This window comes from Palaemon carinicauda, chromosome 9, assembly GCF_036898095.1.
Source record: "Palaemon carinicauda isolate YSFRI2023 chromosome 9, ASM3689809v2, whole genome shotgun sequence".
Lineage (NCBI taxonomy): Eukaryota > Metazoa > Arthropoda > Malacostraca > Decapoda > Palaemonidae > Palaemon > Palaemon carinicauda.
In genome coordinates, this window is record NC_090733.1 from 141,805,893 (window position 1) to 141,821,480 (window position 15,588).

Here is a 15,588-nt window from a genome sequence, read left to right on the forward strand (position 1 = left end):
AATAATAACTACTGTAGTGATGAATTAAAGATTGGCAAAGGACTATTTAAAAAATTCTCAGTCATCAGATGAAAGATGGCGGATATGAAGGTATACAAAGCAAGAATGTTCTAATCCTGCAGCTCAAGTCTAATAGATTATAAATGGTCTTGTCCTGCCTTCTTTTGGTATCGTTCGTTAAACTGATAATTTTTATAATTTTTTTTTCATTGTCCCTTCCATGATTTTGGTATTTTGCATCTAGTTGAAAAGTTTGAAGGTTGCTCATGAATGGCAGAGGCAAGGGACAGTGACATTACCCTAGCAAGCAGGTCAGTGCCCTTGAAACTGACCTTATATACAAATGAAAAGTGCCCAAACCCCCTATCCACCCAAGCTAAGACTGAGGAGGGCCAGGCAATGGCTGTTGATGACTCGACAGATAGACCTACAGGTCCCCCATCCTTAGCTCACAAAGATGGTGAGATTGCAGTGACCAAAGGAACTAACGAGTTTGAGCGGGACTCGAACCCCAGTCTGGCGTTCACCAGTCAGGGACGTTACCACATCGGCCACCACAGATATACCATCTGATTTGTGTAAGAGTAGATTTTGTGTTATTTAGTGCACTATTCTCTTACATTTACGCTACGACTTGTATTCAAGTTGGTATAAGTGTAAAGGAGGGAAATAGTGTTTGGTAGAAGATAGATGTGAAGAATATATTATCATTATTATTGCTTGCCAAGCTACAACCCTAGTTGGAAAAGCATAGTGCTATAAGCCCAGGGGCTCCAGCAGGGAAAATAGCCCAGCAAGGAAAGGAAACCAGGAGAAAAGAGAAATAAAATGTTTTAGAAGAGTAATAGCATTAAGATAAATATTTCATATATACACTATACAGACTTTAACACAATATGAGGAAGATAGACATAGTGTACCCTCAAGCAAGAGAACGCTACCCCAAGATCATGGTACAGAGGCTATGGCACTACCCAAGACTGGAGAACAATGGTTTGATTTTGAAGTGTCCTTCTAGAAGAGATGCTTACCGTAGCTAAAGAGTCTTCTACCCTTGCCAAGAGGAAAGTAGCCTCTGAGCAATTACAGTGCAGTAGTTAGCCACTTGAGCGAAGAACTCTTTGGTAATCTGAGTGTTGTCAGGTGTATGAAAACAGAGGAGAATATGTAAAGAATAACCTACACTATTTGGTTTATGGGTAGACAAAGGGAAAATTAACCATAATCAGAGAGAAGGATCCAATGTAGTACTGTCTGGCCAGTCAGAGACCCATTAACTCTGGCAGTGGTATCTCAACAGGTGGCTGGTACCCTGGCCAACCTATCTCCTAGATAATGGTGAAATGACATTTTATATTATATATACTGCAGGCTTAGAAGGTAGGGAGATGAGACTACTAAGCCTAATAAGAAAGATTCTACTATTGCAGCTTTTAGCGTTTGTTATAGATCTGTATCGAATTCTTGCAGAATATCTGACCTTTATTATATCTACAGTTCAATAATTTGACATTTTGACAGACCCTTTATCATTGAGGCATCCTAAATCTAAACCAATTCTTGGTGTTTAAATGTAGTCCTGAAGGTTTTGTGTGGTCCTCCTTATGAATCAATTGGTTCATTTGTGTTCGAAGAATTGTTAATGGAAATATTTTTATGTTGGCTCTTAGTTGGGGAGAGAGAGTTGAGTTGTATCTTCTCAGGATATTTTAATTTAACATGCAATTCTTCCTCCTTCCTGAATAGATCTAAGATGGACTGCGTGTGTGAAATCCTTCCCAGAAATTTCTACCTTCCTCCTGATTTAGACTAATTTATGTTATTAATAACTTGGAAATTTTAGTTTTCTCCCCTTACTTGAAGTTAGGGCGCATGACAGGGTAGTAGCCACTTCCTTTTAATTTTCTTCAGAATCTATCCTCTGAAAAAGTAATCGATACAGCTCAATGGAGATGGAATTGAGTATTTTCTTAATTCTTCTGGAAAGATTTACAATTAGTCTTTACTGCAGTTTGTATAGTTCCTCAAGTCTCTTGGTTACAGGAGGGGATATTTTGAATTGAACTGTAGAACCCTTTCCCCCATTCTATTTTTAAGGCATTTATTTCTGGTAAGTGCAAAGACACTGTTGTACAGTATATAATTTTAGCACCTTTGCAGCTTTAGTTTTAATTTGTTTTGGCTAACCTACTCTCCATTGGTTGAAGAGTTTTCTGGTTGTTGGTTAGTTGAAGTTTAAGCCAGGATAAAAAAATGCTGGTCTGGTATCTTGGTAATAAGCAGCCTGTAGTAGCTATTATATGAGGCAGGTTCAAGGGGTCTGGTATGATCCTCCAAAATTGATTGTGGGGTGCAGGAGTCTGGAGTAGTGTAAGTTGCATATACTGGACTGAATTCTGGTCTTATGAAAAGTTTTTCATTTTCTTTCTTATAAGTTCTGATTAATCAGACCTGGTGCCTCTTAATTGAGGAAAGAATTACTGGTATGTTACTATAATTCTTCTTATGTCAGTGGTCAAGAAGAGAAATTGTAAGTCTGCCTATGTTCTCTGCTGTGACCAGTCATGATAGCAAATTGTAGTCTTAAAGGTAAAAAATATTTAAGGAATTATTTATTTTGGGGATTTTTCCAATACGTTTATTACTACCTTTTATCACTGCCACTCTACCCACATTAATTGGGTACCTTTATGAAATAGATTAATGTTATTGAAGTTATGGAAATATAACAATTTCTTATACAGAAAAATTATTTTAATACTTTACATATATTCACTGAATTTCCCACCCACCGCCCCACTTATATTGTAATTTACAGCATATATTATGTTCATTTCCTGGCTTTGCCACCTGACAGTATTCCTGAAGAACTAACAGTTAATCATGTGTTTCAGGATTTTTTTTTTTTTTTTTTTTTTTTTTTTTTCAAATTTTATCCAAAGAGCTCTACATTTTGAGCACAAAACAAGTGAATGATGTGTCATTAGTAAAATAATTGATTCTATTTAAAGTTATTTATCTAATGGTATGTTTTTACTAAATTTAGGATGGCACTGAATTACCTTGGCTGGTATCCCTGCCTAGCCCATGGTCCAGATTACAGAATTACAGTATTTTGGTTTATGAGTTTAGTTCATTCTGGGAGCCAGCTTGTAAACAAAACAAAAAAAAATTCCTATAAGAAATAATGGGCTTTCACTCTATGCATTACACACTTCCATGAATACACATATAAACTTATTTTTAAATGTTTGAAATTGAAATAATTGAACAATTTATAACACCCTAACAAAAAATAAGTACCTTACAAATTTGTAATTCACAAAAAAAAAAAAAAAAAAAAGAATTATTTACCTTAACTCACAATGGCTGGTAGGAAGGAGACGAGAAAGGAGGAGTAGGGGGTTACTGGTTAGAGGGAGAATCTTCCTCTTTACAAACTAATGGAAAAAATATGAGGAGTTCCCCCTTTTGAGCAACAGCCGCTTTCATTAACTGAATGCCTTAATTTACGCTTTTGATCCTTGGTTATCTTTAGTTACACTCCTACATTCAACCTTCAGAAGAACCTATTTGGAGAAGACTGCTTTTTCCTTTTCTTCGAAATGGCAGGAATATGCAGTATCCCAGTGTGTAAACATAGTTGTTGTTCACCCTGCCGAAGCCTTATATGGGTGATATGTACCTACAAAAATATTGCGGGGTTACCCACATTTTCAACATTTATCTATTGTAATATCATGTGAAGCATGAGGTTTGTCATTCTGCCCTTCCTCTTCCTCCAAGTGAAAGCTTCACAACCTTTTGTCGCTGCTCCTTAAGCAAATCGGTTGGCTCCTTAGTTTTCTGACGCTCACTGTGTTCCTCAGAAAGATTGTTGAAATTGTCCTTATCCACCCCCAACCTCATTGTCATTCATAAGGTCATAATATTTTCAACTGCCTCCAGGATCGGTTCGAGTCCCACAAAATCACTTCCAGTAACGTGCTTGGGCACAGTAGTGAGGGTTCTGTTGGTGACCCCTACCCAGGATTTTGTAGATCAATTTGAGGCAACTGACAAAGAGGAAATGTTCTCTCTTGAACTCTTACAGGGTTATGATGTTACTACTGTATTTAGATACCAGCTGAAACTTTAAGATTTATATAAGATGTTGCCTGATTCCACCAGAACCATGCCATATGCCTTGTCATATATACTGTATATGTATAAAAAGAATGTTCATCAGTGCTTATTTCAGTGGATGGGGGGACGTAAGAATCCAGCTGCCAGTCAGCTTTGCTGTCTTGGAATCCAGTGGTTATATAAAGCAAACTGGATCAGGAAAATGCAGGGGTTATGCAATAGAAGGACCTAAATTAATTAAGAGAGCAAGGCTCCTGAGAGGCAACCGACTCCATAATATTCTGTTTACTGTTAGAACCTTAATGATTGGGACAATAGAAGTGCCAGGCAAAGCTTGAAGAGTTAGCCTAGGTTTCAAAACAGTGTGGGTTAGCTTAGAACACTTGTAGGCCTTCATAGATTCACAAAGCAAAAGTAGTTAAAGCATATGAAGCTCACTACTATTAACCCCAGAAAGCTCAAAAATAGTTTAAGTGGCATTTCATCGTTATCTAATGTAATTGACTGGCCTTGTCTTCTCTGCATTTTCCCCTTAACTAAATTTTAATTTATTTCTACAATTTGAACAATCAAGTCTCTCGACTATTAGCACAACATAACTCTTGAAAATAGGAACTCAAAACAACACAACAAAATGCAATCCTGTAGCTAGCATGCTTTCACAAAGTTGCTCAAACCACTCCCATTGGAATTCTCCTACTGGAATTCATAGCAACTTCAGAAGATGTCCAATATTAAAAAAAGGAATAATCTGAAGCCACAGAATAGCCACAATCTAGATCACATGTGAATGAAGTGTCTGAAGATCTAATAATGCTATGAGAGCTGAAAGGACAAAGGAACTGTGGTGTACCCACACCAAGGAGGTCGCCATGGTCTTGTAGATCAACTCTACTGTACTTATTTAAAGGAGGAAGTATCTTAAGAAGTAAACAAATCCGAAAATAGTTAATCTTTAGGTAGACGTTGAAGTTTAACTTTGAGAAAGAAGCACTATGAATGGCAGGGGAGTTAAATATAAATAAAATACCTGTGATACCATTAAGAAGTGGGGATTCCTTATTCTAGCCTTTTAACAGGAAAGTCTTTGGAGGCCTCACAGCACTGTAACCCCAAGAAGTACTTTAAAAAAGGCTGAATTTGAGAACCTTAATGAACACATCTTTATTCTTACACTTGATATACATTAAACCAATTTTGTACTGTATTATGAAAGGTGGCCTTGAAATTGATGGTTATGCTTTGATTATAGAGTACAGTTTAAATTGAGTCCTGATTTAATGCCTATTGAAGGTATTCTTTTGTTGACTATCTCGGATTTTCTTGGAGAAGAGATACCAATCTTTAGAGAGTGTTTGTTTTTCTTGAGAACTTTCACTGTATTTTTACTTCCTCTATTTTTGTATTGTTTGGGTGAGAATTATTATTTCTTATTTTTTTTTTTATTTAATGTCAATGCGTATACCAATTAGTGTATTACATCTGGTCTTTTACAGATTATAAATACTGTTTTGAAGTTTTATCCTCTGCTCAAAAGGTGTTGCATAGATGCCTAAATTATTTTAACGAATCTTGCTTGTCGTTCATGCCGAGGGAAGGCGATTGTCTGAGACGAACATACAAAGAAACCCCGGCTACTATGTTATGAAGTCCTGAAAAGGCACCTGGAACTATATTGTTACAAATACCCTAAGCATTCTTGTTTTATGACTTGGGATTCAGGATTGGTGTGAGAAAGTGCATGGATTGCTCTAGCTGTGGCTGGAGGGGACTTTCAAAATCATAGTAAGCAATTTTTTATTTTGGGTAATTTTTCAACTTTACAATACAGTAATACCTTGAGATACGAGTTTAACCCGTTCCGGGACCGAGCTCGTATATCAGTTTGCTCGTATCTCAGATGAATTTTTCCCATATAAAATAACTAAAAAAAAATTAATCTGTTCCCACCCTCCTGAAAAAACCCTAAAAACAGTATATAATCTGTTCCCACCCTCCTGAAAAAAACCCTAAAAACAGTATATTACAGTGGAAAAACATGTTTTTTTCAATATTAATCTTACCCGATGATCATGTAGCTGTCAACTCTGTTGCCCGACAGAAATCTACGGTCGGGATACGCCAGCGATCGCTATACAGGTGGGGGTGTACACAACAGCGCCATCTGTGATCAGGTACTCCAGTACTTCTTGTCAACACCACCTCAATTTTTCCTCTGTCGTGCCACCGGCTAGACCTACATGGATACGCTGTTGATTCTGGAGTTATTGTTCACGATTTGGTGATGTATTTGCTCTAGAGTTTAGCCTTCGCTATTCAGGAAGCTTTATCATTAGCTTAGCAAGTTTTTGGAATTAATTTGATTTAATTTTGGTGACGAAGAGAGTATGAACTCTCTTTCACTTTTAAATGGCCGACCCTTCCCTTAGACGGAAGTGTTGGTGTCGAAGAGAGTATAGACTCTCTTTCTTAATTTTGCTTAACAAAGTTATAGATTTATTTTATTTCTCTCCGCCTTTTATAGGCCTCTTCGATTAACTTCCTTTTATTATAAACTTATTAAAATTAATTTTTATGTTTGTTTATATGCGACCTTTCCTAATAGTAGGCGGTCTTTTCTTGGAACCGAAGTTAATTAACATTGAGCCCGTCATTTCGTTTTTACCTGTTAAGATTTTATGCTATTTTAATGTTTTTGAAAGAATTTCTTTGATAGTCTCGTACTGTTTTCAAAGTTGAACTAACGTTTTGTTTTGTCTCTGCAGTTGTTGACGTTCAGAACGTTCAACTTGCGCTCTATCGTTACGATAGAGAGAGAGTATTCACGGTTTCACGTTGCAGTAAGAGTAAACCGATTCTAGCGTTTTGTTCATTCTTTCTTAGCTTAAATGGTTTTAATTCTAATAAAGGAACTTTTTATTTGGGAAATCTTTCAGTTTTTTTCCTTTAACAATAATATGTTTTAACGATATATATAATTGGGCTCATCTCTCAGGTTCTAAGTCAAGAGAGAGAGAGAGAGAGATAGAGACGGAGGGAGAGAGAGGAGGATAAACGTTTCGTTCAAGCGGGTAACGTTGTTATCGTTTTTGCTCTTCTCCCTAGTCTCTTTAGGGGAAGAAGGTAAACGTTTCTAGAGTTTTATTCTTGTTCCCAGGCTTTATGCGGTGAGAGATTTTAAACGTAGTTTATTTGATCTAGTGTTTAGTCTCTTTTCCAGCCACTGAATTATTTATCTTTCATTATGTTTTTCTGTTACATTGTAATACTGTTTTCGCAATTACTAACTTTTAATGAAGGATAGAATTGCGTGTTTCAGGTACAAACCACTTAAAGTTTCGAGTTCAGTGAAATAAGTGCAAACAGAAAATCAAAAGTGATAAAGTGATAAGCGCAAAGTGTTACAGTGTTGCGTTCGAGGGTTCGTCTGTTCGTGCCAGTTGTTCGCCTAGTCTGGGACCTCTTACAAGCTCCCAAGCCCAGGGGAGAAGTAACGTCGAAGGACTTATGGGTTCATCAGGCCTTGATCGACGAACAGACGTTTCCCTCCGTGGTTTCGGGTGTACCCAACTCACGTAGCCGACGTGATCACCCCACCCACACAAAGACGAGAGAGCCCATTTATTCCTCGTCTGCGGAAGAGGTTTCTCGCAGAAACCATGGACCAAATCTTGCAGCTTTTAAGTGCAAGTCGGTCCCTTCCGCGCAAGTCCAACTCCTAGGTGTAGCCACTGCCACTGGGTCAGTTCGGACTTGCTGCAGTACGACAACTGCACACCTCCCAGAGAGGCAAGGTGGTACCGCAACAGGCAGTAACTCCGTCTGTTGCCGCACCAGCTGTTTTAGACCCTCAGTCTCAACGGACAGTAGCTTCGTTTGTTGTTGTCTTTCATAGACCCTAGTGGTCCATGCTGCAGACTATACAGTCTCAGCTTGCTCCTTCATACAGGAGTTTCATGCTGGAAGGTTGACAATGTAGCCTGTTAACCTACAACCCGCCGAGGTTGTGCGCTCAGCAGATACTGCGGCTGCCTGCTCCCACCCTCCACCTGTGAGAGCTCCACCTCCGATGCGCAGTCCACCCTGCCAGACGCATGTTCTTGCTGCGCCTCCTGCTTTCATGCGTGAGTTGCCGCATCGGGAGTTGCCGGGTTCCAGCACCATGAGGCAACCTCCTCAACCCATGAGGCAGGATCCTCATGCTATGCGGCAACCTCCTCTACCCATGAGGCAGTAGCCTCATGCTATGAGGAGCCTCATGCTATGCGGCATCCTCCTCAACCCATGAGGCAGGAGCCTCATGCTATGCGGCTACCTCCTCTACCCATGAGGCAGGAGCCTCATGCTATGCGGCATCCTCCTCAACCCATGAGGCAGGAGCCTCATGCTATGCGGCATCCTCCTCAACCCATGAGGCAGGAGCCTCATGCTATGAGGAGCCTCATGGTATGCGGCATCCTCCTCAACCCATGAGGCAGGAGCCTCATGCTATGAGGAGCCTCATGCTATGCGGCATCCTCCTCAACCCATGAGGCAGGAGCCTCATGCTATGCGGCAACCTCCTCTACCCATGAGGCAGGAGCCTCATGCTATGCGGCATCCTCCTCAACCCATGAGGCAGGAGCCTCATGCTATGCGGCATCCTCCTCAACCCATGAGGCAGGAGCCTCATGCTATGAGGAGCCTCATACTATGCGGCATCCTCCTCAAACCATGAGGCAGGAGCCTCATGCTATGCGGCAACCTCCTCAACCCATGAGGCAGGAGCCTCATACTATGCGGCATCCTCCTCAACCCATGCGGCATGAGCCTCATCCCTTGCAGCATGAGCCTCATCCCATGCAGCATGAGCCTCATACCATGCAGCATGAGCCTCATCCCATGCAGCATGAGCCTCATCCCATGCAGCATAAGCCGCATGCCATGCAACATGCTCTGCATACCTTACAGCATGCTCTACATACAGCATGCTCTGCATACCTTACAGCATGTGCATACCTTACAGCATGCTCTGCATACCTTACCGCATGCTCCTCAGTCACACATCTTTGGTTGTTGCCAACTCACAAGACTGTCAAGCAGTTTCATAACGTTGCCTTCTGGTCTGCTGCTTTTGCACCAGTGAAACCCTCACTGAGAGAACTTAGCTTTTCTCGGATATGGTTCCTGTAGATGAGAAAGTGCTATTCTCCCTCCTTCTGATATTCCCTTGAGGACTCTGCCATTTGGAGAGGAGCCTTAAGCTGCTTAGCCTCCTATGGACTTTTATTTAAGCATAACATGCTTCCAGGGAGGGTAATGGTTCCGCTTCAGTCGCTAACCCCGTCTGTTGCCACACCTGCTCCCATAGACCTTGAGCTTTGTTGTAAGACATGCAGTCCAAGCTTAGTCCTTGTTAGAGGATTTTTTGTTTACGGAGTCAGTGTGTCACTGGGAAGACGTTCAACAACCAGCAGAAGTGACTTGTTGTGACGCAGTGCGGCAACCTCAGCAACCCGATAAGGAGTTGTCTGTACTACCCAGTCAGTCTAGACAGTTTCGGGTTGTCGCTGTACTTCCTCGCTTCCCCATGGTTGACAGTTCACAGACTGTGCAGCAGTACCATGATCTTGTGTCCGGCTCCGTCAGACGACTGGCTTTTAAGAGCTCCCACAAGTCGTCGCTGTCTGGAGATTCTCAGATGGACTATGGATCTGACCAAGGAACTGGGCCTCCTGGTCAATTTAGAGGAGTCCCAGCTCGTCCCATCCCAGACCATTGTCTACCTGGGTATGGAGCTTCAGAGTCGAGCTTTTCGGGCTTTTCCGTCGGCCCCAAGGATCTACCAAGCCCTAGAATGCATCCAGAGCATGCTGAGAAGGAACCGATGCTCAGTCAGGTAGTGGATGAGTCTAACAGGGACACTTTCATCGCTGGCCCTGTTCATCGAGTTAGGGAGACTCCACCTCCGCCCCCTTCAGTATCATCTAGCTGCTCACTGGATAAAGGACATGACGCTAGAGACGGTCTCAGTTCCTGTTTCCGAAGAGAGGAGGTCTACTCTAACGTGGTGAAAGAACAGCTTTCTTCTCAAGGAACTCTACCTTTGGCTGTTCAGAAACCCGACCGCCGTCTCTTCTCGGACGCATCAGACACGGGCTGGGGTGCGACTTTGGACGGACAGGAATGCTCGGGAACATGGAATCATGAGCAAAGGACACTTCACATCAATTGCAAGGAGCTGTTGGCGGTTCATCTGGCCTTGATAAACTTCAAGTCCCTCCAGCTTAACAAGGTGGTGGAGGTGGACTCTGACAACACCACAGCCTTGGCTTACATCTCCAAGCAGGGAGGGACTCATTCGTGGAAGTTGTTCTAGATCGCAAGGGACCTCCTCATCTGGTCAAAAGATCGAAAGCTCACGCTGGTAACGAGGTTCATTCAGGGCGATATGAATGTCATGGCAGATCGCCTCAGCCGGAAGGGTCAGGTCATCCCCACAGAGTGGACCCTTCACAAGAATGTTTGCAGCAGACTTTGGGCCCTGTGGGGTCAGCCAACCATAGATCTGTTCGCTACCTCGATAACCTAGAGGCTCCCGTTGTATTGTTCTCCGATTCCAGACCCAGCAGCAGTTCACGTGGATGCTTTTCTGCGGGATTGGTCCCATCTCGACCTGTATGCATTCCCGCCGTTCAAGATTGTCAACAGGGTACTTCAGAAGTTCGCCTCTCGCAAAGGGACACGGCTGACGTTGGTTGGCTCCGCTCTGGCCCGCGAGAGAATGGTTCATAGAGGTACTGCAATGGCTGGTCGACATTCCCAGGACTCTTTCTCTAGGAGTGGACCTTCTACGTCAACCTCACGTAAAGAAGGTACACCCAAACCTCCACGCTCTTCGTCTGACTGCCTTCAGACTTTCGAAAGACTCTCAAGAGCTAGGGGCTTTTCGAAGGAGGCAGCCAGAGCGATTGCCAGAGCAAGGAGGACATCCACTCTCAGAGTCTATCAGTCTAAAGGGGAAGTCTTCCGAAGCTGGTACAAGGCCAATGCAGTTTCCTCAACCAGTACCACTGTAACCCAGATTGCTGACTTCCTGTTACATCTAGGAACGTAAGATCCCTTTCAGCTCCTACGAACAAGGGTTACAGAAGTATGTTGGCAGCGGTTTTCCGCCACAGAGGCTTGGATCTTTCCACCAACAAAGATCTACAGGACCTCCTTAGGTCTTTTGAGACCTCAAAGGAACGTCGGTTGTCCACTCCAGGCTGGAATCTAGACGTGGTCCTAAGGTTCCTTATGTCATCAAGATTTGAACCTCTCCAATCAGCCTCTTTTAAGGACCTCACATTAAAAACTCTTTTCCTCGTGTGCTTGACAACAGCTAAAGAGTCAGTGAGATCCACGCCTTCAGCAGGAACATAGTTTTCACATCTGAAACGGCTACATGTTCCTTGCAGCTCGGTTTTTTGCTAAAACGAGCTTCCTTCACGTCCTTGGCCTAAGTCGTTCGAGATCCCAAGCCTGTCCAACTTGGTGGGGAACGAACTGGAGAGAGTACTTTGCCCAGTTAGAGCTCTTAGGTACTATCTAAAAAGGTCATAACCTTTACGAGGACAATCAGAAGCCTTATGGTGTGCTATCAAGAAGCCTTCTCTTCCAAGGTCTAAGAACTCAGTTTCTTACTAAATCAGGCTTCTGATTAGGGAAGCACATTCTCATCTGAAGGAAGAAGACCTTGCTTTGCTGAAGGTAAGGACACATGAAGTGAGAGCTGTGGCTACTTCAGTGGCCTTCAAACAGAACCGTTCTCTGCAGAGTGTTATGGATGCAACCTATTGGAGAAGCAAGTCAGTGTTCGCATCATTCTATCTCAAAGATGTCCAGTCTCTTTACGAGAACTGCTACACCCTGGGACCATTCGTAGCAACGAATGCAGTAGTAGGCGGGGGCTCAGCCACTACATTCCCATAATCCCATAACCTTTTTAACCTTTCTCTTGAATACTTTTTATGGGTTGTACGGTCGGCTAAGAAGCCTTCCACATCCTTGTTGATTTGGCGGGTGTTCAATTCTTTCTTGAGAAGCGCCGAGGTTAAAGGTTGTGATGAGGTCCTTTAGTATGGGTTGCAGCCCTTTATACTTCAGCACCTAAGAGTCGTTCAGCATCCTAAGAGGACCGCTACGCTCAGTAAGGAAGACGTACTTAATAAAGGCAGAGTAATGGTTCAAGTCGTCTTCCTTACCAGGTACTTATTTATTTTATGTTATTTTTGAATAACTAATAAAATGAAATACGGGATACTTAGCTTCTTTGTTAACATGTATGCTGGTCTCCACCCACCACCCTGGGTGTGAATCAGCTACATGATCATCGGGTAAGATTAATATTGAAAAATGTTATTTTCATTAGTAAAATAAATTTTTGAATATACTTACCCGATGATCATGATTTAATTGACCCACCCTTCCTCCCCATAGAGAACCAGTGGACCGAGGAAAAAATTGAGGTGGTGTTGACAAGAAGTACTGGAGTACCTGATCACAGATGGCGCTGTTATGTACACCCCCACCTGTATAGCGATCGCTGGCGTATCCCGACCGTAGATTTCTGTCGGGCAACAGAGTTGACAGCTACATGATCATCGGGTAAGTATATTCAAAAATTTATTTTACTAATGAAAATAACATTTTTTATTGTTGTATTCAACATTTTACGCTAACAAAATAACAAATAGCTATGAACTGGTTATGAAGCTCAATGAAATGTAACATCATTATGGAGTTCTTACCTTCGAGACAGACGTTAGTGGCTAACGACGTTGTGTGCGGAGGAGGAGGAGGAGGGAGAGAGGACGGGGGAGGAGAGAGACTTGCCAGCAACACGTTCGGTACGCAACACTTTAGTAACACTACATAACATAACTTTAACATTAAATTCAACTTAAGTGAAATTAGCAACTTTAAATTTAACTTGAATGAAATTAGCTTACTGTACACACTTAAAAATAAAATGTTAATCCTACAGTACTCTAAACTTAATTCTAATTTTGTTTTTATTTTCATTTTTTTACTCGCTTTCACCTGCACTTTTTGACGGCCTTTTTAAAAGGGACCTATCTAGTGATGTTTTACTTTTGTCTCCCCTTCAAAATGTTGCGAAAATGACGCACGCAAGTGTCGTCATAATAGGCTAACGCACGACCACACACCAACTTGTCCGGGTGCCTCTTTTCCATAAAATTAGAAAAATCCTGCCACTTCGCTAACATGTCTTTGATTTCTGCCGTAGAAAGGCTGCTCTCGTCTTCCACCTCCTCCTCGCTACTGGCTGCAACACCTCCGAATGTTGCATCTCCTAGAGCTCTATCAATTCCTGTGTTGTGAGCTCTTCCTGATGCTCCTCGACAAGGTTGTTCACGTCTGCCTCGTCTACCTCCAGCCCCATGGACTTTCCAAGAGACACGAATTCATCCATCGCAACACAGGTTCAGGGTCATCAGGGTCTGTCATACCGAACCCTTGAATAAATGCTTCGCATACAGTTTTTTGAAGTTAGAAATAACTTGTTGGTCCATGGGCTGGAGGAGTGGCGTGGTGTTGGGCGGGAGATAGAGGACCTTGGTGAACCTGAACTCATCAAGAATGTCCTCTTTGAGACCAGGAGGGTGACCAAGGGCATTGTCGAGGACCAGGAGACATTTCATTGGCAGGTTTTTCTCTGCCAAATATTTTTTTGACTGCCGGACCAAAGCACAGATTAACCCATTCTGTGAAGAAATGCCGGTAACCCAAGCCTTAGCATTAGCACCACATCAGTTGCAGTTTTTCTTTCAACATCCTTTGGCTCTTGAAAGCACGTGGGTTTTCTGAGTGGTAAATCAGCAGTGGCTTGACCTTACAGTCACCGCTGGCATTGGCGCACAAGACTAGAGTTAACCGGTCCTTCATGAGTTTATGGCCCTGTAGTCTCTTCTCTGCCGTGATGAAAGTCCTCCTGGGCATTTTTTTCCAAAAAAGGCCATTTTCATCGCAGTTGAAGACTTGTTTGGGGATGAAGCCATATCGGGCGATAACCGAGACAAAGGTTGTGACGAAGTCCGCCGTGGCTTTCAAGTCGGAACTTGCTGCTTCCCCATGCCTCACCACCGAGTGTATCCCTGACCGTTTTTTTAAATTATCCAGCCAACCACGACTGGCTTCGAAGTCTCCCATTTCTCGGCTACTTGCTTCCCTTTTAAGTCATCATAGATTCTGCTGGCCTTTTCACGTATGATCGTCTTGGTCACGCTATCTCCCGCCAACTGTTTCTCCTTTATCTATAATAAAAGAAGCCTCTCCATTGTCGTGAATATCACTACGCAGCTTGGAAAGGATGGTTACTTCTTTGGAAGGCCTGGTGCTCTTTATAGCATCCTTTTGCTTGAGGATGGTACATATAGTCGATGTACTCCTCTCATATTGGCGCGCCAGCTCAGTCACTCTTACACCACTATCATGATTTTCAATTACTTCATGCTTCATCTTCATTGTTATCATACGCTTTTTCTTTTCACTACCCTTGTTTGCACTCACTTGCTTTGGACCCATTGGTTATTTAATTAATTATGCACTGATTAACGCAAAAAACACGTAAAAAAAGCAAACATAACAGCTATTAAACAATCAAGTGCACTAATTTGATATCAAGGAAACTCTTCTTCATTTTTATCATCATCATCATTACTGTATTTTCATGAAGAAGATACATATGTACATATACCAAGGCACTTCCCCCAATTTTGGGGAGTAGCCAACATCAAACAAATAAAAAAAAAAGGGGGACCTTTCCTCTCTACGTCCCTCCCAGACTGACAAGGGACTCAACCGAGTTCGGCTGGCGTTGCTAGGGTGCCACAGCCCACCCTCCCCCGTTATATCCTACAGATGAAGCTTCATAACGCTGAATCCCCTACTGCTGCTACCTCCGCGGTCATCCAAGGTAACCAGAGGAAGCAGCAGGGCCTACCGGAACTGTGTCACAATCGCTCGCCATTCATTCCTATTTCTAGCACCCACTTTTTCCTCTCACATCTATCCTCCTATCACCCAGAGCTTTCTTCACTCCATCCATCTACCCAAACCTTGGCCTTCCTCTTGTACTTCTCCCATTTATCACCTTCTTTAGCAGAAGATAATCTAGGATATTTGTGCTACAACAATTAATAGCATTATGAAAGATGGGTGAGCATTAAAATATTTTTTAATTGTTAGGAACTGATACTTAATTATCCGATAGATTGATTCATAGGTATTTTTCAAGGATATCAAACTCGTGATTTACTTTTAGTGAGAGTGGGATCAAATTATGTACACTACAGTATTCTACATTTTGTAATTATCTTTTTAAGTATTTGCTGCTATTCAAACGAGGTTATCCATTCTTTTCCACACTTTCTTCCAAAACTTAAGCAATCGGTAATTTTAAAGTAAAAAGCTGGTTAA